This window comes from Lithobates pipiens, unplaced genomic scaffold, assembly GCF_037356315.1.
Source record: "Lithobates pipiens isolate NorthernLeopardFrog02 unplaced genomic scaffold, aLitPip1_a1.2 Scaffold_23, whole genome shotgun sequence".
NCBI lineage: Eukaryota > Metazoa > Chordata > Amphibia > Anura > Ranidae > Lithobates > Lithobates pipiens.
In genome coordinates, this window is record NW_027507785.1 from 276,741,083 (window position 1) to 276,755,249 (window position 14,167).

A 14,167-nucleotide genomic window follows, 5' to 3' on the forward strand; every position below is an offset into this window, starting at 1 on the left:
AAATAGTGTTACTGCACATGAAAAGTGTGCATTTTATTCTGTAATTTGTCCTGTTTAAAACACTAAAATTATGATTTTGGTACAAAGCATTGCAGTTCTTTACAAATTAAGTAAATTGTTTTTTTTATTTTTATTTTTTTTCAATGTTGCGCTTTTTCAGTGTGGTGCATTTAAATATATGTAAAAGGTGTAAAAAAATATTAATGAACAAACCATTAAAAACAGAAAAAAATTTAAACAGTTAATAAAATAGAAAATAAATTTTCCAGGAAAATTACAATTGAATGGAGAAGGAGAATACAGTGTTAACTTGTGATGATTAAAGTAAACTAAGGGGTTCAACAGAGGAGAACATTTCATTCGAAAACGAATATATATTTTTTTACTTGTCAAGGTTGCGTTGACCCTCTTCATCTGCAGAACAAAGTTCATCCCTTTGATCTGTAGATGAGATACACCGATTGACACAATGTTTCAATGTAACATTCTGTATTCGCAGATGAGCAATGTTGTTGATAAATATTGGCAAACTGCTATTTTTTTTTTTTTTTACTGCTCCTGCTGCCGACCTTCTCTTTGTACTCGGAAATGCAGCTGTAATTAATTAGAGCTGAATTGTCGGGTATTGGGACAGGGAAAGGGTCCTGGCAGAAGGACTAGACATACTAAACACACCCTGTGTTCAATCTGGCTGTCCAAGATTGCATAGAGGATTGGACAAGCCTTGGGGGGGTTGTCCTATCCTCAGCCATATGCCACCAAATTCATGTTTGTGGATGGGAGGGGTTAAATTGTCTAGGAAGCCAGACAGAATAGGATCATCCAATTCTTTTTTGCCTAAATCATGTGGTCACTGTGAAAACCAATCAATGATCACATGACTAAAAGGATCTTCTCCCAGACAAGAGCCAAAACAAAAACCCCATTGTCATTCTGGGGTTAATTATCTGTTAGTTTATTTATGTAATGAATTGATTCACGTTGAACAATGTCTGGACCGCCATGTACGAAGATGTCGAGTTTCAAAAGGAAAAGAAAGCTTTGAGAAGAAGAGGCACAAAAAATAGCTGGCTCATTAAGAAAACTCTTCAGTCCTGACCAGGAGCAGAAATCCACACAAAAGCTCAGGATGATGAACCAGATTGTGAAGTTGAAGACAATCCTGTGCACATGGATAGCGGTGAAGGACCTTCGACAACCATGACAGTGGGTGCTTCGGCATCAACAACTATTGGCGAGCAATTTGTTAAAGAGAAAAGTGACAGAAACTGAAGAAGTGAACTCTCCAAAATAACCAAAACGACTAAAAATCACTGCATTACCACTGGATTTCTCTGATCCAGTGGATTGGCCAGTTGTCGTCACTATGTCATGTCCGGATACCATCGTAACGAAAAGGCCCAGCAAAGCCAAATGAACACTTTGCATTTCCCAGGGGATGCATCTAATAGACGTTTTACAGCAGTCCATTAGAAACGCCACCTTGGAAATGGAGAATTGCAGAACAGACATTGGCTAATTTACTCTACCAAGCTAAACAAAGGGTTTTGCTTTTGTTGCAAACTGTTTGCAAACAAAGAAATAAGTCGGATTGCTGGAGGTGTCGATGACTGGAAAAATATATTGCATATTTTGACAGCAGACGAACAGTCTGCATATCATCTTGCTTTTGTGGGAAGGTGGAATGAGTTATTGATGAGGCTTGGATCAGGAAAAACTATTGACCGGGCTTGCCAGAGGTTATTAACAGCAGAAACTCAGCACTGGTAAAGTGTTCTCCAGTGCCTTGTAGCCATCATCCAATATCTCTGTAAGCAGCGCTTGGGTTTCAGAGGAAGCAACGACACACTTTACAGTGCAAACAATGGTAATTATTTGCAAATTGTGGAAATGACTTGATACAGTGATGCAGAACCATCTTCAAAAAATTAATTCTGAAATTTATTGCCATTAACTGGGAAAGGATATACAAAATTGTTTGGCCTTATTTCTAAAGAAATAACTAAACTGATTCTACTACTAATAAAAAATGCCAAATACTATTCCATCATTCTAGACTGCACCCCAGATGTTGTCTTGTGGAACAGATGACCATCATTTTTAGGTTTGTGTCAATCATACAAGGGAACTCAATAATAGCAAGCCCTGAAGTGAAAATCTAAGATTTCTTGGATTCATCGCAGTTCATAGTTCATCTGAAGAAGGGTTGACTGAACATACCATTAAGCGATATGAGAGGCCAAGCCTATGGCAACGGGTCCAACATGAAAGGCAAGCATTCTGATGTTCAGAAGAGAATTAAGGATTTGAATTCTCGGACATTCTATATTCCATGCAGTGCTCATTCTTTAAACCTTTTTGTCAGTGATGCTGCTATGTGTTATAGGGAAGCCAGTTCATTTTTTGATGCCCTGCAGAAAATATGTTTCACTCAACAAATCCGTGGGGCAGCTTAACCACTTGGGATCCGCGCTATTGCCGAATGACGGCATTAGCGCGGACCTAGATTTCCGGGACTACGTCTATTGACGTCGTCCCGGTTACGAGCGGCCTGCGTGCCCCCTGAGGGGCGCGCGCGGCGCGCTCTGTGATCGGCGAGTCCGTGAGACTCGCCTGATCACCGATCCGTGTAAGGGGTCGATCCCGACCCCTTATCACGTGATCAGCTGTCAGCCAATGACAGCTGATCATGTGATAGAACGGAGCCGGTAATCGGCTATTATTCCTCCTCGCGCTGACAGCGCGAGGAGAAAAAAAAAAGCCGATCACCGGCGGCCGTGATCGGGACATCAGTCCCGATCACGGCCAGCAATGCAAGGCACCACATGCCACATGCCAGTGCCCACCTGCCTCCCGCAGTGCCATCCTGAAGTAGAACTAAAAGTAAAAGTAAGTGCCCCCCGTCTGTGCCCATAGTGCCCACAGTGCCACCCCACAGTGCCACCCAATCTGCCTCAAAGGTGCTGCACCCCAGTGCCGCCCATCAGTGCCCAGCAGTGCCGCCCATCAGTGCCCAGCAGTGCCACCTATCAGAGCCACCTATCTGTGGTACCTATCAGTGCCCATCCGTGCCACCCATCCATGCCACTTATCCGTGCCACCCATCCGTGCCATCTTATCTGTGCCCATCTTTGCCCATCAGTGCCGCCTTATCTGTGCCCATCGGTGCCGCCTTATCTGTGCCTATTAGTGCCGCCTTAACTATGCCTATCAGTGCCCACCAGTGCAGCCTATCAGTGCCCACCAATGCAGCCTATCAGTGCCCACCAATGCAGCCCATCAGTGCTCACCAATGCAGCCTATCAGTGCCGCCTTATCAGCGCACTTCAATGAAGGAGAAAAATTACCCGTTTGCAAAATTTTATAACAAACTATTAAAACATGATTTTTTTTTTTTTTTTTGCATCTTTTTTTGTTTGTTTAGCAAAAAATAAAACTCCGAGCTGTAACTAAATACCACCAAAAGAAAGCTCTATTTGTGGGAAAAAAATGATAAAAATTTAATTTGGGTACAGTGTTGTATGCCCGCGCAATTGTCATTCAAAGTGCATCAGCGCTGAAAGCTGAAAATTGGTCTGGGACTGAGGGGGGTTTAAGTGCCCAGTAAGCAAGTGGTTAAAGAGGCATGTATGCCCGCATCAGTAGGCTGATGATTAAGTCACTATTAAATACAAGATGGTCTAGTAGAATTGATGCCATTTGTCCTTTCAGATTTCAAATATCTGAAATATATGACACACTGATGTCAACTGAAGAAGATCTGGCAAGTGAGGCTGCTTCATTGGCAAAAGCGCTGAACAGCTTTAAATTTTTGTTTCTAACAGTAATGTGCTTTAACATAGTAGCATTAATGAAGTAAGCAAACTTCTTCAAATCCAAACAATTTACTTGCCACATGTTGTGGAGCTTTTAGAAGCCAGTAAAACCTACTTGGAAACGTATCAGTCTGATAATGGATTTGAGGAGTTACTCACAGAAGCACGAATGTTGGCACTGAAAATGGAAATAGTGTTTTCCGTTCTACAGTGCAGAGAAAAAAAGAGACTTTTTTTCCTATGAGATGCAAGATGATCCGATCCAAGATCCCCAAAAATGGTTTAATGTTGAGTGTTTTTACACTATCTTGGATGTCATAATCAAATCTTTTGGGAGATTTGAACAGCTTAAAGGTCATAGCAATTGTTTTCAGTTTTTGTACAAAATCAGGAAACTTAAAGACATGAATAGGGAGCAAATCTTGAACAGCAGCATGTAGTTACCAGATGTGTTAACTGAGGTAGAGACCAAGGATGAAGATATTGATGGAATGCAGCTGTGTGAAGAGCTAATTGTCTTGGCTCCTGTTATATCAGAAAGCATGAAACCAATTGACATTTTGGGCTACACAGTCAGGAATGGTTTTGTCCAAATGTAGCTATAGCACTTCACATACTGTTGACACTCCCCATCACAGTGGCTTCGGGTGAAAGAGGCTTCTCAAAACTGAAAATCATTAAAAATTACCTGCTCTTCAATGTCACTAGTACGGTTGGTGGGTTTTGCCACTCTCTTTATTGACAATGAAATTGCTAATGCTAAAGCAAGGAAGGTCAATTTTTTTGTAGACCCAATAGCCTTAGTTTAAAACGTGCATGAACAGCTCAGAGTTCAAAGATTGACACTTTCACTATTTGATTGTTTTTAGGTTTGCATTATAATTTAATTTATAATTTGTTATTTTGTTGTGTATTATTTTTTTCTTGTACAAATTTATTGAGAGATTTTAGAGGTAGGAGCGATATTAAAGTCCAACATTCCTGTCTTAAAGTGTTTTTTTTTTTTTTTATAATGTTGTGTTTCTATAACCTTTATGTTTTTCATATATATTATTTTTGTGAGTCTTGTTGCCAGTTGATACATGTGCCATTCTGCTATATTATGTTTTGCAAATGAGAAAATGTTTACAATAAAAAAACTGACTATTTTACTGTTTCTTTTTGAATTATTTGATCCAAAAACTGTAAAATTTCCAAAATAAGCTGGTCTAGCAAAGTGTTGCATACAAAATAGTAGCAGTCAAAAAGGTGGGGTATACATGGGCAGGACAAAGGGGGTGGAGTGGGGTGTGCAGCCAAGAGGTGGGTGGCAAAATGAGGTTTCGCCTAGAGTGTCAAAAATACATGCACCAGCCCTGTGTTCAGGCTATAAGGGTCTGCCTGAATTATACTTCCTCTGTGCTGAAGGTAAATTCCCTGTTCATAGTCATTCATGGTTCTAGGAAAGGACAATAAGCCTCTTTGTACACCATTTCCAGGTGCATCTGTCAGACTGTGTCAGGTCTGGAACCTCAATTTTCTGTTACTGCTCATTCTGCCAAGGCTCGGCATGCTTCTTGGGCTTTTCGTCACTGTGCCTCTGTTTATCAGGCAACTACATGGTTGTCATGTCGCCATTTTACTAAGTTCTATAGAGTTGACCACAAATAATACCTGCGTGAAGGCTCAATTTACAATAAGCAAGCAGCTGACACTATATTGCAGGTAACAACATGATGAAAGTTAGACATAGGAAGGTGCAGCACAAATGTTACAAATAGACAGAGTTTGATACAGGTGCAAAGACAATCAAGTTTGTTCAAATAACTCCATAAAGTTATTGGGTAAATTATAAACTGTTCTCATAAAGGAATGTGACACAGAGACCTTCACCACCAAACCACATGGACAGCCTCTTACCTATTAGACCTGACCTTACAGTCAGAAAGCACAGTCTGATAACTCCATTCAGAAATGGAACACCTCTTCAGATTTCCCTTGGATAACTAAAAACAGTAGAAATTCCTATCCTGATGACCATCCAGACTCCCAATATGTAATCTCATAGTGCAGCAAGTTGGTTAAAATCAAAAATATATTCCAGATAAAAATAATGCACCCACGTGTAAAACCATAGAAAAGTGCACGGGAAAGTTTCCAACCAACAAACTGGTTGCTGCGTCTGGTGGGTAATGACTCCAACCTACGTGCTTTATTAGTTGAGTGGGCACAGCCCACTCAACTAGTTGCGCTCCAGAGGGTGGAAACAATAGGCAGAAGACAGGAAATGGAATCCGGACAGTGGGAGGACTCAACCACCATACTGACTGCGCTGCAAACAGGACAGAAATGGCTTCCACTACACACCATAACCTGCTCCAAAAAACGGACAAATTAAAATGAAATGTAACGTATAAAAAAAAAATCCAAACTATAATATAAACTCATCAAATGGTGAAAAATATAAACCACCAGTATCAGTAACAGTTCAAAAGTTACAGCTCTATCTTGTGGACTATTTTAGACACACAATGTTTAACGTCTTACAGCCTCATCTAGTGAAAAAAACAAAAATATAAATATATATATTTATATAAAAACACCGTGGCACAGTGCCATCTTGTGGGTACATTTTATAATGCAAAACAAAATTATAAAAGGTTATAAAATATACAGCGATTATTGATCAAGACCTACTGCATATACAATAGCATAAATTACAACAACAATGAATGTGCCAAACATCATTCATTAAAAATAAAAATATAATCCCTCGTCCCTCTTCTATTTCTTAACAGTTCTCTCTTCTCTCATTCCTTCTATCTCCTATACTCTCGTTTTTGCTCTCCCCTCTTTTCTTTTTCGCTTACCTTCTCTCTCCTTCTTTTTTTTTTTTTTCTCTCTTCTTGATTCTCCAATCTCTTTTGATCTCGTTTTCATGTGCCCTATGGTTCCTATAGAAAGATGCTTTGATACCAGCGACAGGTGTGAGTAGTTAGAAGAACTAGTTGAAATCAGTAACTAGCTATTGGGCTTCTTTGCTGGACAACGTGACGGTTGGCGCTGTATATTTACTTCCAGTACTGGCCCGGTTGATTGTGGAGGAGTCTTTCTGACCTGGTCTATACCTGTTCCAGAGGGCTCTACCTGATTCAATGGGCAGAAGATCCCCAATGTTAGCTTATTTTCTTTCTTGTGGAACTGATGTGATGTACTTCAGCATGATGTGTAATGCATTGTTGGAAATAATAAAAAGTTAATTGACAAAAAAAAAAATATATAAGAGAACGATCACCGTTACTATTATTAATGAAGGCATTGACACCCCATTCTATAAGCTGTATGAGACCTAAGTGCGCAAGGTGCATATCCACCAGGTTTCAAGTTTTGAAATCTCACGTCTCACATGGTTTCCCCTCCAATTGCTGGTAAATTTATCAATCCCCAAAAACAAACTCTTGGTTCTTCTGTGGAATAATACATAATGCTTAGATGAGCCATGATTGGGGAACCTTTCTTTATGGGCATTGGATTAAGTAAACAACATTCTTTGTGGTGCAGGTGATAAACAGTTTAATGTTGAAAGATTTAGTAGTAACCTTGAACTGGAAGGTGTTAAATTTCCTACTTCTTTGTGCATTCATTTTGCAGGCACCACATTTTCGACATGGGAAATAGCCACTCATCTCCTGGAATAGAGATGGTCTCCTAGGCGGTTCCAAAACATTAGAGACCACCCTTAGCCTCAAAGGGGAAAGCCTCTGAGAACTAGTACATGCTATTATTGTTATTATTATGAACAGATCCCTGTATCCACTCAAACAAGGTGGATGGAAAAATCCCCCCCCCCCTCTGTGCCATTATACGCTGACAACAGGACTCCACCACTGTCAGAATACAATGATCAGCACTGCAGCCCGTAGATCAAAAGAGGTTTTTTGTTCAGGACCAAGATCAGCTTTAGCTACTTCTAGAGCACCATTTACAATCTTCAGAAATCACCCTTGGTCAGCCAGGTTACTCATTATTGGCTGCGAACCAAGCCGTCATCAAAGCAATCTATTTGGCTGTGTGCATTGTGATCATTAGTGATGACCAATCACAAATGTAAATAGTAATACCAGTACACTCTGCAACCATCACAAATGTTTCTGTGTGCTGCAAACGCTTCTATTAGCTCCGCCCCCTGCTCTGCAAGGGGGAGGCGCATTTTGGCATCTTTGCCCTGGGCACAGAAATACCTTGTCCCGCCACTGCTTAGCAAAACTTACTTTGCCTGCTTTTTGCTGGCCTGTCCCAACTTTTTTGAGTCGTGTTGCTGCCATTAATTTCAAAACGATCTTATTTTTTTCTTAACCACTTTTGCACTGGGCACTTTTACCCCCATCCTGACCAGGCCAATTTTCAGCTTTCAGTGCTGCCCATTTTGAATGACAATTGTTCAGTCTTGCAACACTGTACCTAAACAAAATTTGTATCATTTTTTTCACGAATAGTTTTCTTTTGGTGGTAATTAATCACCACTGGGTTTTTTTATTTTTTGCTAAATAAAGACCGAAAATGTAGGAAAAAAAAATCAAAAACTTTTTCATAGTTGGTTTCAACATTTTTGCAAACGGGTAATTTCTCTCATTCACTGATGTGCGCGGATAAGGCTGCACTGATGAGGCGGCACTGGTGAGCACTGATAAGGAGGCACTGATGAGGGTGCATTGATAGGTGGCACTGAGGGGCGGTATTGATGGGTGGCACTGAGGGGCGGTATTGATGGGTGGCACTGATGGGCAAGGATAGGTTGCACTGGTAGGCGGCACTGATTGGCAGCACTGGTGGGCACACATTAGCCGCACTGTTGGGACTGCACTGATATCCAGGACACTGATAATCAGTGTTCATGTCCCTTTTAGAGAAGCCAGCGATCAGCTCTCTTTTCCGATCCTCATGCTGTCAGCATGAGAAAAGGAGTACCAATCACTGGCTTCTGTTTACAGTTTGGAAAAGAATTTTTTGATCCCCAGCAGATTTTGTAACTTTGCCCACTTACAAAAAAATGAAGGGCCTATCATTTTTATCATAGGTGTATTTTAAATGATAGAGACAGAAAAAACACATGATACAAATATTATAAATTTGAGTTGCAGTTCAGTGAGTAAAATAAATAAAAAGCAAAACATGACTTAGTACTTGGTGGAGAAACCCTTGTTGGCCAAGCAAAGAGGTAAGACGTTTCTTGTAATTGGTCACCATGTTTGCACACATCTCAGGAGGGATCTTGGTCCCCTTTACTTTACACATCTTTTCTAAACCCTTAAGGTTTCTTGGCTGTCGCTTGGCAACTCGAAGTTTCAGCTCCCTTCATAAAATATTTATAGGATTCATTTTTGGAGACTGGCTAGGCCACTCCATGACCCTGATGTGCTTTGTCTTGATCCACTCCTTTGCTGCCTTGGCGGTATGTTTTGGGTCATTGTCATGCTGGAAGACCCATCTTCAGTGTTCTGGCTGAGGGAAAAAGATTCTCATCCAAGATTTTACAATACATGGCCCTGTCAATTGGCCCCTCATTGCGGCATAGTCAGCCTGTACCTTTAGCATTGAAACAGCCCCAAAGCATAATGTTTCCACCTCCGTGCTTGACTGTAGGGATGGTGTTCTTGAGGTCATAGTCAGCATTTTTCTTGCGCCAAACACAGCAAGTCTAGTTAATGCCAAAGAGTTCAATTTTGGTCTCAAATCATTTAGCTGTTCATTGGCATCCTTCAGGCGGGCCCGTACATGAGCATTCTTGAGGGGGACCTTTCGGGAACTGCAGGATTTCAATTCATGGTGGCGTATCAATTGTTTGGTGACTGTGGTCCCAACTGCCTTGAGATCATTCACAAGCTCCTCCCATGCAACAGCAGCAACTGCAGCAGCAGAGCAAGACTGTGTATATCATGGTTGCGGGGTCATGGAGTTAGCGCATCCGCTGAATGATATTCACCACCATTAACCACTTAAGGACAGAGCCTCGTTTTGCGATTTGGTGTTTACAAGTTAAAATAAATGGACATTATATATATTTTTTTCTAACACCCTAGAGAATAAAGTGGCGGTCATTGCAATACTTTCTGTCACACTGCATTTGCGCAGCGGTCTTACAAGCGCACTTTTTTTTTTTGTTTTAAATACACTTCTTTTAATTAAAAAATAAGTCAACAGTAAAGTTAGTCCAATTGTTTTATATTGTGAAAGATGATGTTACGCCAAGTAAATTGATACCCAACATGTCACGCTTCAAAATTTTGCCCGCTCATGGAATGGCAACAAACTGTTACCATTTAAAAATCTCCATAGGCAATGTTTAAAAAATTGCACAGGTTGCCCCCCTCCCCTCCCGGGGACTCACTATGATGACCATGTGAATGTTCGGTTGTTTTGCCTTTTTCTGGCCACCGGCCTCTTGTTGAACGGAATAGTTTGTTTGATTTACATAAACTGTTTGTTATTTATTGTACAAGACATTGTTATGCAGTTCACCCTTGTGTCTGCATTTGTGGACATTTTTCTCTGTCTGTTGTAACTAATGTTTTTCGCTATGATCTATATTTATCTCTGCTTACTGAATTTTCCAATGCACAAGTGTATTGTTTTTGCTTTGAAAATTAATAAAAATTACAATTAATAAAAAAATAAAAAATTGTACAGGTTGCATGTTTTGAGTTACAGAGGATCTCTGGGGCTAGAATTATTGTTCTCGCTCTATCATTCGCGATGATACCTCACATGTTTGGTTTGAACACCGTTTTCATATGCGGGCACTACTCACGTGTGCGTGCGCTTCTTTTAAAAAAAAAAAAATTGTGTCACTTTTATTCCTATTACAAGAAATGTAAACATCCCTTGTAATATAAAAAAACCATGACAGGACCTCTTAAATATGAGATCTGAGGTCAAAAAGACCTCAGATCTCATATTTATAGTAAAATGCAAAAACATTTAAAAAATGTCGTTTGAAAAAAATTAAAAATGTCCCTTTTTAAGAGCTGTGGGCGGAAGTGACCTTTTGACATAGTTTCTGTCCTGCAATGGTATGGAGTCGGGTGGGGGCTATCTTCCCCTCTCCATACTACAGAGGGGACAGGACCCGACTGCCACTCCACTGCCAGCGGCTCCGGTAAGCAGAGAAGGGCAACAGAGCGTGGGGGTGGCCCTCTTCGGCCATCGTTAAAAGTGATCCTGTGGCTAATCCGCCACTGAGACCACTTTTATCTGAAAGCTGACTGGCCTCTGAAGAAGTGGATACCAGGGTTATGGCAGCTAGCTACAATATTCCACACCAAACAGCCGACGTATAACAACGGCGGGTGGTCGGCAAGTGGTTAACATATGGGAAATTCTAAAAGGGAGGTTGCGGTGCCGTACAGCCAATTTCAGGAGGAAGTCGTGATGACAAAACACGTTGGGACATGGCTGTATGACAACGCTCAATGACATTGGACGCAGTGCCGGAAGTCACGTTCCGAGGGTTCCTGATTTCATGTGGGTGAGACACCTTTCACACACACGCTGTGACCATGTCATGCCAGTTCCTTGCTGCTGAAGTGGAGTTGATACATGCCTTTTTTTGATTCTGTGTGAGTGTAATGTTTGAAGCGTTTTTATACGAATACATTTTCATAAAGCGATACTGCACTATTGCAGCACTTTTTTTTTTATATGTGGATTTTCCATGAGGTCTACTTTCACGATTGGATATCGATGGGCGATTTAACCCTTTGTGGGTTGCTGTCTATTTGCTGAACATTAAAGTGCAAGGTAACTTCATCTGCTGAGTGCACATATATAGGGGAGCGGAGTCACCATTTGCATGCGGTGTGGTGGATGATTTTTGAAGTCAATCCTTTCATACTACTTAGTGTGAACCTTCACGCTTGTTTTAAGGACTCATGGGTTCAGTTGTGGACTTTGTTCATTCATTCGTACAATTCAGAATTACTAATAATTATCACTTTTCACTGGGTGACTTGTTATTTGTGATTTACAGTCACTTTAACTCACAGCGCTGTTTACTATCAATTCACACAGTAAATGCTTTTGATTATCTGTTCAATTTAGGTGGCAGCTTTAAACTATATTTGCCCCTGGTGCAGCGGTGGTACCTATAGTGTGGGTCTACGTAGCTTTTCTACCTTCTGGTTTTATCTCTTTGGTTTTGTCCATGATGGTGGGTTTGAATGTAAGAAAAAGATTCTGTGGACAGGTGTCTCTTACACACATTACGAGCTGTCGTTAGGAGCACCTTCCTACATTGACAGGACTGTGTACCACATGAGCACATACTGTAGCCAGTCTGTGGGAGCCACCATTATTGTTGGTTGGATTGGGGATCAACTACTTATTTTTCTCTCTGAACTGCCAATCAATTTATAACATTTGTATTGTGTGTTTTTGTTCTGGATTTCTGGTGGATATCCGGTTCCCGACCAGCGCACGACGATGTACGTCGACAGAATGGCACGGGCAGGCATATTGGCGTACAGGTACGTCCAATCTTCAATGCCGCCCTGCCATCGGGAGCGCGCGCTGGTCGGGACCCCCGTGAGTCCGGTCGCGGGACCCACGGACTCGATCGCCGCGGGCATACCCGCGATCGTCTCACGGGACGGCTGAATGGAGGAAATGCCGTGTAAACAGCATTTCTCCATTCTGCCTAGTGACGCTGAGCTCTGCTCCATGTGATTGGAGCAGAGATCAGTGTTCACTAAATGAAAGCCCAACCCCCCCACAGTTAGTAACACACCCCTAGGAACACTTAACCCCTACACTGCCACCCAATGGTTAACCCCTTCACTGCCAGTGTCATTTACACAGGAATCACTGCATTTATATAGCAGTGATTACTGTATAAATGACAATGGTCCCAAAAATGTGTCAAAAATGTCCGATGGGTCCCCCACAATGTCGCAGTCACAATAAAAATCGCTGATCGCCGCCATTACTAGTAAAAAAAAAAAATATTAAAAAATTATTAATAAAAATGCTATAAAACTATCCCTATTTTGTAAATGCTATAACTTTTGTGCAAACCAATCAATAATCGCTTATTGCGATTTTTTTTACCAAAAATATGTAGAAGAATACGTATCGGCCTAAACTGAGGGAAAAAAATGTTTTTTTTATATATTTTTGGGGGATATTTATTATAACAAAAAGTAAAAAATAATGTGTTTTTTTCAAAATTGTCGCTCTATTTTTGTTTATAGTGCAAAAAATAAAAACAGCAGGGGTGATCAAATACCACCAAAAGAAAGCTCTATTTGTGGGGAAAAAAGGACATCAATTTTGTTTGGGAGCCACGTCGCACGACCGCGCAATTGTCAGTTAAAACGACGCAGTGCCGAATCGCAAAAAGTGGTCTTGTCTTTGACCAGCAAAATGGTCCGGTCTGTAAGTGGATATTCTGTCTCTATCATTTAAAATACACCTATGATAAAAATTATAGACCCTTCGTTTCTTTCTAAGTGGGCAAACTTACCAAATCTGCAGGGGATCAAATAATTATTTTCCCCACTGTACCTCCATGATCAGCTGTGATTGGACACAGCTGATCACATGGTAAAGAGCCGTTTGTTTGGCCCTTTACCGCAATCTGTGATCAGCAATGTCCTGCGCACTGAGATCACAGCGTGCGCCGCCCATGCCCTGCAGTGGGCGCACAGTAACTGGTCACAGAAGGACATCAATAGATGGCCTTACAGAACTAGCCGTTTGCACTGTAGCCATCATTCAGGTATAGTGTGGTGGGCAAGTGGTTAAAATGGTACATTTTTTTTCAGTTTAAACATTTGATATTTTTTCTATTGTGAATAAAATATGGATTTATGAGAGATTTGCATATCATTGGATTCTGTTTTCATGTATATTTTACACACTCCCAACTTTTTTGGAATTGGGGTTGTATTTCGGGCCAGTTTTCTTTTGATAACTAAAAAGAATAGGGAGATATTTATTAACAATTGCCACCAAATTAAGGCTCAATTATCATAAAAAAACAAGATATTATTCACATGGCTGCACTAAGTAGTTGCAATGATTTGTACAGTTTTACTAACACATAGCAAATTTTTAAATCGGTGTTCAGGCATTAAGATTTGTTTTACCATCCATCAAGAAGGGGCTAGGGACATCATATGTCATTTTTTTATTTTGCCAATAGTTCCAAAATGTGTATTCATTGATGATACTGTACAGTTTCCCTTTTAAAGTGAAGTTTTAGATAACTATTACTATTTAGTTTACTATTAACGAAAACAGAACTGTTGAGGCATGGTTTTTCTGGAAATTGCCTTGTTAGAAAGCTGTAACTGGAGCTGGGTGTACTGAAGTCCATG